Source organism: Polyodon spathula, chromosome 25, assembly GCF_017654505.1.
Source record: "Polyodon spathula isolate WHYD16114869_AA chromosome 25, ASM1765450v1, whole genome shotgun sequence".
Taxonomy (NCBI): domain Eukaryota; kingdom Metazoa; phylum Chordata; class Actinopteri; order Acipenseriformes; family Polyodontidae; genus Polyodon; species Polyodon spathula.
The window spans coordinates 11,852,867-11,863,943 of NC_054558.1; the positions used below are offsets into that span (position 1 = coordinate 11,852,867).

General features: G+C 41.9%; 1 protein-coding gene across 1 annotated transcript in view; it reads left to right on the plus strand.

The window, feature by feature from the left end:
• The window catches only part of LOC121299468 (sodium- and chloride-dependent GABA transporter 2-like), a 749,163-nt gene that overhangs the window by 441,038 nt on the left and 297,048 nt on the right, over positions 1-11,077 (plus strand). The gene's annotated exons all lie outside the window — the stretch shown is intronic.

Genomic DNA, 11,077 nt, shown 5'->3' on the forward strand with positions numbered 1-11,077 from the left:
GGTTCAATCGAGTTGATGTGTGTAGAGAATGTGGTTTGCCTCGAGCACTGAGCAGAGAGGCACTCCGGTCGCTGTCTGTGACACTACACGGGTTTGACAAGATACTTCATTGTGGAAAACTGACATACAGTTCTACACTGCCATCTAGCAGTGTTGCAGTGAAACTGCATTAACAACACATTGTCACTTGCAGTAGAAAGTTTTTTGTTGAGGATCATCAGTGAATGCATCACTGTGGGCTTCAGTGCACAGTAGTACCTCACAGAGTCCAGCGCATTGGCATTGTTCACAGTCAGGTTAGCTGAATTAATTTCAAGGTTTAAAGAAGCAGACAGTCTGGGGTAAGTGGCTTCAGGCTTGTCTGTATTGACTGTGTTTCCAACAATGGAATAGGTTTGTAGCAAATATTGTGGAGATGAATTCCCATTCTGCTTGTACCATTGCAGGTAAATATTATCACCCTTGCTTGCAGTGTATCCACACAGTATTGTGGCTATTTCTCCTTCACTGGTGGTGACATGGGCAAACAATGATGTTACTGACTCCTTACCATAAGAATCTGCAAGGATAGAAGCAAAATGCAGCAGTTAAAAAATGTGTCTTTAAATAGGAGATTAAATACCTTGTTAACAAGGGAACCCATAGAAGCAGAAGCAGCAAGCTGTAAGCAAGCAGCAAAATGCAACCAACACTCACTCACAAACAATCCCATTAGAATAGAAACTGAGGCAATCACATAACACACCCCATCCATTCAAACAGGCTAACAATTCACTGATTTAACCAGGTGGGCATATCCTTAACAAGGATCTGAAATGTCTTCATATAGGGGTGAGTTTGTTTCAATATAGACACAAGATGAGATGCAATGAGAAGTTGTATATAGCTCAACCAGTGCAGGTTATTAAATGAACTCTTATCTCGTACATTGTATGAAGGTGCCCAGGAGTATGCGTGGCAGTAGATTATTCTCCACTGTGCGCGAGGCTCCCAGTCTGTGCTCTGCGCTCTGCACAGGAAGTGATGTGCTGCTTGTTGGTGTGTTTATACCCTGCAGGTGTGTGCGCTCTTGGCGAGAGGTGTTGTGTGCACTTGGATATGGGGACTAGATAGTTCCTTTTGTAATTATGTTTTCTGTTTTACATAACATTTTATAAAGTTGGACATTCATCAAATTGTTTCTTTTAAATTAGAAGTTGAAACCAGTGTTATATGTTGTAATATCTATTAGTGTTACAAAGCGAGACTATAGCAGGTTGCCTGGGGCGATTGCCAGCAGGTACAGAAGAACATGTATTGTTTTATCCGGGGTAGTTTCTACACATAACACACGCTGCACTGTGATCTTTACCAAATACTCCAGGACCCTTCATAGATACTGTAGTTATTATTCTCTGTCCTCATTCATAGAATAACTACACTACTCTGCGGGAGTCAATGGAGCCACGTCTATGTGCTGTATGCTTGCTGTATCCTCAATATATTCAATACGATAACTCTTACCTGAGCCTGACTCCTGTGGTATTTCAATTGCAGTGTTAATGGACACGGTATCCACTGAAGCAGAGTCACTGAAACTTGGGATAATCAGCTCGCAGCTACGTACGTGTGATGCACCTGGTGATGTGACGGAAAGATGAGTTCTGGTGATGAATCTTCCTCCCGACCTGTGAGGGCGCTAAAGAACGGGAGGAGAAGTATCTGGAAGGGCTGGCCTGACAGTTCGTTTCCGGGTCAGGGAAGTGGGTCAGCCTGGAAAGAAGCGCGACTCTGTTGTAAGACCGTATTGATTTGAAAGGTAAACGAGAGGCAGCTGCAAGTAATAATGCAGCTGCAACCGTTTATCTCGATATCATGCGGGATTACATATAGGGGCCAGGGTAACGCTGATCTTTTCCTTTGTTTGGGTTAACGTTAGGAGAGAAGGACTGAGAGAGGAGCTCTCAGAGTATTTGTGACGAGTGTTTTACGTGCTGTGTGTTATTTTCTGTCTGTCTGTAATTGTCTGTCTTTGTCGCACTAATAGACAGTTAACGCACATCTCCGGAGCTGTCGAAAGGAAAGCACTATCCGGAGCACCACTGCACAGAGCACCTGCACTTTTGAATATCACCCAGGACTGGTGACCGTACCGGTGTTTTTGTTCAGGACTGTGGCCCTTGTTTTCATTATCCCCGTGCTTTACAAATTGTTGTGTATTGCCGTGGATTTATTATTTTTGACGGTCGCCATACCTGGAAAAGAGCAATAAAGCACTTGTTCACTGAATCACTGTTGTCTGTTAATCACTCCTGTACCGCATCACCGCTACATATGTTCCGCTTACCAACCACTTTGCCACACCTTCGTTTCATTATATTCCACCCTAATGATCAGGCATGGCTTATACTTCAGTGTGTTAATAACGCTGTGGCTTCAAGCTGCACCAGTGAAGTTCATTATATTGTCATTTATTTGTTAAGAAATTTCTGACTTCTGTGGCTTCAAGCTGAAACTATAACAAGGTTTTAAGGTTTTTTTTTTTTTTTTAATTATACAACGATAGAAAATGTCTAACATAAGCAAAAGATACGTAATTGTAATACGTCGGGTCAGAAAATGTTTATATCCGACATAATATATTTATTATTATTCTTATTATTATTATTATGATTATTCTTATTATTATTATTATTATACAGTCATGAGTCAATACAGCGCACTTAACGCAATGTCTTCATGCTGTAGCGATGCTGGGGCGTCACTTGAATCGCTTTCATACAGGCAGTGCTAGAAAGCAAACTGCAGCAGGAGAGTGAGTCACAATGAAACAGTGTTCTGAGCGGAAACTCTACAGGAGCAGAGCCGGTCAGAAGTGCCGTCTGACTGAATAATGAACTTAGAACACAGACAAATAATTCTCCTACAGTGCCCCCTGGTGCGAATCATCTGAAATGCAGAGGTAAATATAATGTATACTGATAGCTAGAATATGTGTTTGAAATTGAAAACAGCGCCTACTATTTATTTACTGTTTTCTGTTCACTTCCAGATAACCCGATGTCTACATTACACTTATCCACAACTCAGGAGTCAATATGATGCAGTCTGTAAGCAACGTCATTGTTTTAGAATCGAGATCTCTCTCATCACTGTCACGAGGGCTGTGTATGTATTTTTAAAAATAAACACTTTAAACATGTATCTGTGCATTGGTGTTTTATTGCATACAGATTTATTTGTAGGATGTCTTTTTAAAATAATCAAATACAGATAGATATTAAAAATGTGTTGCTTTTTCAGATTCTTGAGTGTTGTTTTCTCTAGTAGATTGCAGGGGGATAGCTAGCAGCAGGTACAGACTCATGTGTGCTGTTTTCTCTAGTAGAATGCAGGGGGATAGTTACCAACAGGTACAGATTCATGTGTGCTGTTTTCTCTAGTAGTTGACAGAACACAGGCTGCACTGCTATCTTCACCAGCGAGACTCACTCGGCAGGCAGCAGGAGGTTTTTGTATGAAGTGATATAGAGGCTCTCACAATGTGGGACTCAGAGCACAGAAGTACGTGGCAGAGTCAGACAGCCCAGCCGCAGTGATATTCAGATGAGAGTTCTTCTCTGTTTTGTCAGGAGATGCAGGGAAACGATTTTGAAACCTTGGTAGAATGTCCTCTGCCTGATAATATCCACTGAGTATGAGCTGTGGGGCTTGATTGGGGTCCTGGATGTACCAGAAGAGAGTCGGAGCAGTGGTTGCTGTTTCATACTTGCACTGAATAATGGTGCTCTCTCTCTCTGTTTAAGGACAATTGGGTGTAAAAGTTGAGTCACTGAGTCTGTTCGGGTCATTTCTAAAAGAAAAGACAAAAAACAGAATGAATAAGGTTATATGAGAGCATACTTAGAAACATTTAACACATGACATGATTGCATACTTATAGATAATGTGAACTCCCTGCTCTAGTGTCAATGATTTGAACTCACTTCGCTTTTTCCAATAACCAATTGCTACCAATTTCATTGTTTTCTGTTTAATATAAATCACCGTTTCTGTTTGTCATTTATTACTAAATTCTTTGACTCTAAATGCATTTAATTTTAAGTCTTTAAAACAAGAACGTCACGTATTTTACTTGTACTATATCGTATAATAGACTGACACACGTGTTTGACAAATTGCATAACCAGTATGTATACATGAACCTACTTATGCTGAAACAGAACAGCAGCACAGTAACCCAAGTACGTTCCTGTTCCATTCTCAACACGACAAACCTCCCTCTGCTGTCTGGTGCAATCTGAAGCTGGAACTGTGAACCATGTGTTTCTATAGAGGCGATGTCATGGAAACCAGTGCCCCTCCCCTACACGCTGTAGTTGCTGTCCTCCATTGCCACCTGGTGGTTGCTCAGCTCATCTGCATTCCGATGATGTTCAGCTGCACGTTGCAGTTCATATTTTTTTGCATGCTGATCATTGAATGAATTACTGAGCGCATCAGTGCTCAGTAGTACATCGCATATTCTGCACAGGGCGTGTTGAAGTGACAATGGGCTGCATTCAGCAATATGTAGGTTTTGAGATTTTGTTTTTCCCGAACAGTCCTTTTTTCAAAAGCCGAGGATCAGAAAGCCTTTTCCTCATTAGTCAATTTTCTCTGAGAAGGGTTTAGGTTGGTTCTAAACTTCTATTAAAATACGACAGGGAAGTTATCTTTAAAATGTAATAAACAAAGACGAGTCACTGCTTACTAGTAATTGGCAGTTAATAGTATGTAAACTAGGAAAAAAACAATTCTCCGTTTTTAAAAACTTCTGTATTTATTCTTAAAGACTTGATCCTGCAGTCAAAAAATGAAAAGAAGGCTTTGATGTATCATAAACCTTGGGGGAAATCAATAAGACCTCCTTAATAAGGGATGCTGTGAGTGACAGATTGATGAATAGAGCTCACTGTGCTGACCTGTGTGAGAGGTGCGGAGAGCAGGGTCCTGCTCAATCAAGGTACCTGCTACATGCATTGCTTTTTCAATTCAGCCATTTGTTCCATTTAATCTCTATGATATGGGTAAATAAATGTTTGTATTATCAATACTTGATCAAATTCAACGAGGATAAATTCAACACTTTCCATAGTCCAGAACTGGTCAGCTACGAAACGCAAATTAGATTAAATGTATCCTTTGCTTACCAGAGAGCTTTAAATAAACGCCCTAGCGTTTATTTACAATATTTGCCAGTAGCCCCGGCGCCCATTGGAGACCGGCAACTATTTGAGAATCAGCGTTTATTATATAAAATCACTAACATCTGCAAAAACTTCCGATGCAATCATTAAAAGCTGCCTGCACACAACCTTATAGAAACAACATAAGTAAATTACAACATTCCAGCAATGTCATTAAAAGTTGTGTTAATGGAAAATAACAGTTTTTACCGAAGTATAAATGAATATGGAAGTGGTTAGAAGCAAGTGTCTTTTAATATATCGGCCAAATGCAGGACTATCGCTTTAAGGCACCGAGTTAAAAGAGAGTGCATCAGAACAGTCTCAGCAGGGCGCGAATATCTCTGGATGGAGGAAGAGCTGTGTTGAAGCACCGTTTGCGCAGATTTTCTGGGAAACCTGAAAATAGAAATATCAGGGGTGTATACTTTCACGTAATAAAGGTATGATTTCGTTATTGTTGATTTAGCCAAATGTGTGTATAGAACATGTTAAATTTGACTGTTTAACAAGATATGATGTAACACATGGGGAGGTGGCAGGCCCTGAATGAAAATGTGCATCTGTTTCTTACAGAGGCCGCCATCACCCTCTTGCTCTGTATAAGATTGTTCACCTATCTTTAAAACAAAACCCTATTTCTATTTTTACCTGCTGTATTCATTTGTACTCTTCCCTTGTGTTATCTCTCTCTCAAATCCTTCTTTCTTACTAATTTTGGTGAATAAACCGAGACCCTGAAAAGAACCCCAGACCCTGTGTGAGTGTGTTCAAAGAAAGAGAACAAAACACCACGACCCTGGTAAGAGGGGGGGGGGGGGGGGTTTACATTTGGTACCAGGAGTGGGGCCTCAGTGTTAGAGGGTGGATTGCACGGTGAAGAGCAGATGTCGTGATTGAGACCGTGAGGCTGCGATAGACTGGAGTGTCGGACGAAAGGACCGGGCTGCCTAGGGTCTGTGATCGGGAAATCGCGTCGAAGGAAATTCCGGGCTGCCCAGTGTCTGAGGTGATCGCGGCGTGTGAAATTCAGCGGAGGCCGAAGAGGATCGCGAGGTGGCAGGAGAGCCGTAGGACTGGGACTACAGAAGAAAAAAAAAGGGACTGTGTATTTCTAAAGTAAAGACTGAAATAATTGTGTCGTAATTGCTTAGTTAAGGATTGTAGTATTCTAAGGGCAGCCGAACACCAGGACTGGTGGGGATGAATATAATTAGCAGGTGCCGTAGTTTACTTCTACAGGCAGACTCAGAATTACAGAAGGAAAGTAAGGTTGACGTGGAATGGATAGAGGCATTTCAACGCGTACAGTGGCAGTCTGAGCCGTCAGCATGTATCACAGCGAAGATGGTTACTAAGCAGCGTGTCAGAATTCCGGCAGGGTCGCTGGCGTCAGTGACTGTTTCTGCAGGGAACAGGGGGAAAGAATTGGTGTTGCTAGAACCATTGTCCACACCACTGCCGGGGGGTTTGATAGTTGTCCCTATGTTGGTAGAAATCGTAGCAGGTTTGTGCACAGTGCAGTTAGTGAATATGGCAAAATACGATGTGTGGCTTCCTTTTAAAACAAGAATAGGAAGATTAGTACCAGTAACTGCAGTGGAAAACAGACTTTGTGAAGTGCAATTTCACAGGATTTCGGCCAATGTAGATCAGATCATGGTGTGTAATCAGAACATAAGAACATAAGAACATAAGAAAGTTTACAAACGAGAGGAGGCCATTCGGCCCATCTTGCTCGTTTGGTTGTTAGTAGCTTATTGATCCCAAAATCTCATCAAGCAGCTTCTTGAAGGATCCCAGGGTGTCAGCTTCAACAACATTACTGGGGAGTTGATTCCAGACCCTCACAATTCTCTGTGTAAAAAAGTGTCTCCTATTTTCTGTTCTGAATGCCCCTTTTTCTAAACTCCATTTGTGACCCCTGGTCCTTGTTTCTTTTTTCAGGCTGAAAAAGTCCCTTGGGTCGACACTGTCAATACCTTTTAGAATTTTGAATGCTTGAATTAGGTCGCCACGTAGTCTTCTTTGTTCAAGACTGAACAGATTCAATTTTTTTAGCCTGTCTGCATATGACATGCCTTTTAAGCCCGGAATAATTCTGGTCGCTCTTCTTTGCACTCTTTCTAGAGCAGCAATATCTTTTTTATAGCGAGGTGACCAGAACTGAACACAATATTCAAGATGAGGTCTTACTAGTGCATTGTACAGTTTTAACATTACTTCCCTTGATTTAAATTCAACACTTTTCACAATGTATCCAAGCATCTTGTTAGCCTTTTTTATAGCTTCCCCACATTGTCTAGATGAAGACATTTCTGAGTCAACAAAAACTCCTAGGTCTTTTTCATAGATTCCTTCTCCAATTTCAATATCTCCCATATGATATTTATAATGTACATTTTTATTTCCTGCGTGCAGTACCTTACACTTTTCTCTATTAAATGTCATTTGCCATGTGTCTGCCCAGTTCTGAATCTTGTCTAGATCATTTTGAATGACCTTTGCTGCTGCAACAGTGTTTGCCACTCCTCCTACTTTTGTGTCGTCTGCAAATTTAACAAGTTTGCTTACTATACCAGAATCTAAATCATTAATGTAGATTAGGAATAGCAGAGGACCTAATACTGATCCCTGTGGTACACCGCTGGTTACCACACTCCATTCTGAGGTTTTTCCTCTAATCAGTACTTTCTGTTTTCTACATGTTAACCACTCCCTAATCCATGTACATGTGTTTCCTTGAATCCCAACTGCGTTCAGTTTGAGAATTAATCTTTTGTGCGGGACTTTGTCAAAAGCTTTCTGGAAATCAAAATAAACCATGTCATATGCTTTGCAATTATCCATTATCGATGTTGCATCCTCGAAAAAATCAAGCAAGTTAGTTAGGCACGATCTCCCTTTCCTAAAACCATGTTGACTGTCTCCCAGTACCCTGTTACCATATAGGTAATTTTCCATTTTGGATCTTATTATAGTTTCCATAAGTTTGCATATAATAGAAGTCAGGCTTACTGGTCTGTAGTTACCTGGTTCAGTTTTGTTTCCCTTTTTGTGGATCGGTATTACGTTTGCAATTTTCCAGTCTGTCGGTACCACCCCTGTGTCAAGAGACTGCTGCATGATCTTGGTTAGCGGTTTGTAAATTACTTCTTTCATTTCTTTGAGTACTACTGGGAGGATCTCATCCGGCCCAGGGGATTTGTTTATTTTAAGAGCTCCTAGTCCCTTTAACACTTCTGCCTCAGTTATGCTAAAACAGTGCAGTTGGTGATAAGGGAACTCAATCGATGATTAAGCAGGTAAAGATAGGAGGGACGCCGGAACAAAAACAACGTCTAGAGCAGTTGTTGAGGAAATATGTTAATGTTTTTGCAGTTAGTGATGGGGATTTGGGATATTGTGATATTGTGAAGTATGAGATTACATCACATCAAACAGCTATTAGAGAAGGGCATAATACGAAACAGTTCTAGCGCATACGCGTCGCCCATTGTACTGTTTCGGAAGACAGATGGGAAAGTCTATGTGTCGATTATAGAAAGTTAAATGCTAAAACCAAGCGAGATGCATTCCCACTTCCTAGAATAAATTAATCTTTTGATGCTGTGCATGGGGCGCAGTTCTTTTCGACCCAGGATTTGGCTAGCGGATATCATCAAGTGGCGATGCATGATAAGGACCAGGAGAAAACAGCGTTTGTGTCTCCGTTTGGTTTGTTTGAATATACCCGAATGCCATTTGGTATGTGCAACGCTCCCGCTACGTTCCAGCGGTTAATGCAAGCTACTATGAGTGATTTGATCTTTGAAATACTGCTAGTTTATTTAGACGATGTATTGGTTTATTCTACCTCATTTGAGAAGCACCTGCACTGATTGGATATTGTATTGGCTAGACTAAGGGAGACAGGATTGAAACTGAAACCAGAGAAATGCCATTTTCTGCAGACTGAGGTGAGATATTTGGGTCATTTAGTTTCAGCGGTAGGAGTCTCTACTGACCCTGAAAAAGTGTCGGCAGTGGGAAATTGGGAAACGCCAAATTCTGTGAAAGGGTTAAGGTCGTTTCTAGGGTTTGCTAGTTATTATAGGATGTTTATTCATAACTTTGCAAAGATTGCAGGCCCATTGCTTGACTTGGTGCACATTTGCAATAGTCAGGGTGCTGTTAAGCTTGAGCCCAAGGTGTTTGGACAGCTGTGGACAGCAGACTGTAAACGAGCCTTCATGGAATTGAAGCAGTGTTTGACAAAAGCCCCTGTGTTTTGCTGACTACAATAGGCCTTTTGTAGTGGAGACTGATGCCAGTCATGAAGGATCAGGTGCAATACTCTCGCAGGAACAGGGGGGTGGGCGCCGGGTAGTAGCTTATGCTAGTAGGAGGTTAAGACCGGCAGAGCGAAATGACTGTAATTACAGTAGCATGAAGTTGGAGTTGCTAGAGCTTAAATGGGCAGTGTCACAAATTTAGGAGTTACCTGATAGGGTCTAAGTTTGTTGTGTTAACGGGCAACAACCCGTTATGCCATCTGCAAACCGCTAAGCTGTTGGCTATAGAGCAGCGGTGGGTAGCTCAATTAGCTCTGTTTGACTTCACTGTAAAGTACAGACCCGGTAAGAGTAATAGAGCTGCACATGCACTGTCCCATTATCCTGTGGGGGGAGAAACCCAGGAGAAAGACCCAGATGAAGGTGACGTTAGCTTGTTCCAGGTAGAATGCAGAGGAAGCGCTGTTGAACCAGAATTGTGTGTATGCCTGTGCTCTATTTTAGATGTAAAGCAGATGCAATTGGTGACAAATGAGGATGTAAACTGCCAGCAGATGGCGCCAGGGGCACAAATGCCAGCCTTACCAGGCTACTCAAAGGTTGATTTAAAGCGGCTTCAGACCTCCGATTCATTGTTGAGGGAGTTTTCAAAGTACTGGGATATGAACAGAAAACCGGACAGTAGGGAACAGAAAAGATTAAGCCGCACTGCTCAGTTGTTACTGAAGCAGTGGAATAAAATTCAACAGAAAGATGGGCTGCTGTATCGAGTAGTGCAGGATACTAGGTCTGGTGAGAGACGTGAGTTGCTGTTGCCTGAGTCTCTGAGAGACACAGTTTTGAAGAGTCTGCATGATCAAATGGGACACCAGGGAATAGAGAGGACATGGAGTTTGTTGCAAAGCAGGTGTTTCTGGGTAGGAATGTGGGGGGATGTAGAGAAGTGTGTGAAGCAGTGTCACCGCTGTACACTTTCTAAGTTACCTCACCCACGTGTACAGGCACCGATGACCAACTTCCTAGCCTCCCGTCCACTAGAAGTACTTGCCATTGATTTTACTATGATAGAACCAGCTAGTGATGGTAGAGAGTGTGTTCTAGTAATAACAGATGTGTTTACAAAGTTTACTCAGGCTGTTCCCACAAGGGATCAGAAAGCAGTGACCACAGCCAAAGCGTTAGTGAGAGAGTGGTTTCAGATATATGGAGTATCTGAAAGGATTCACTCAGATCAGGGTAGAAATTTTGAGTGTGAAGTCATTTCAGAGCTATGCAGACTGTGTGGAGTTAAAAAGACATGCTCGACACCCCATCATCCAGAGGGTAATGTGCAATGTGAGAGATTTAATCGAACCTTACACGATCTTCTAAGGTCTCTACCTCCTGAGAAGAAGAAAAAATGGCCAGAACACTTAACTGAGCTGTTGTATGCATATAATGTGACTCTGTATGCATCAACGGGGTACTCACCGTATGTACTGTTGTTTGGAAGAAATCTGAGGTTGCTGGTAGATGCCATTTTGGGTGAAACTGAGGAACATGAGGGCGGTACAGTGACTGATTGTTTGTGTGTGCATCAGGAAAGGTTAAGGGATG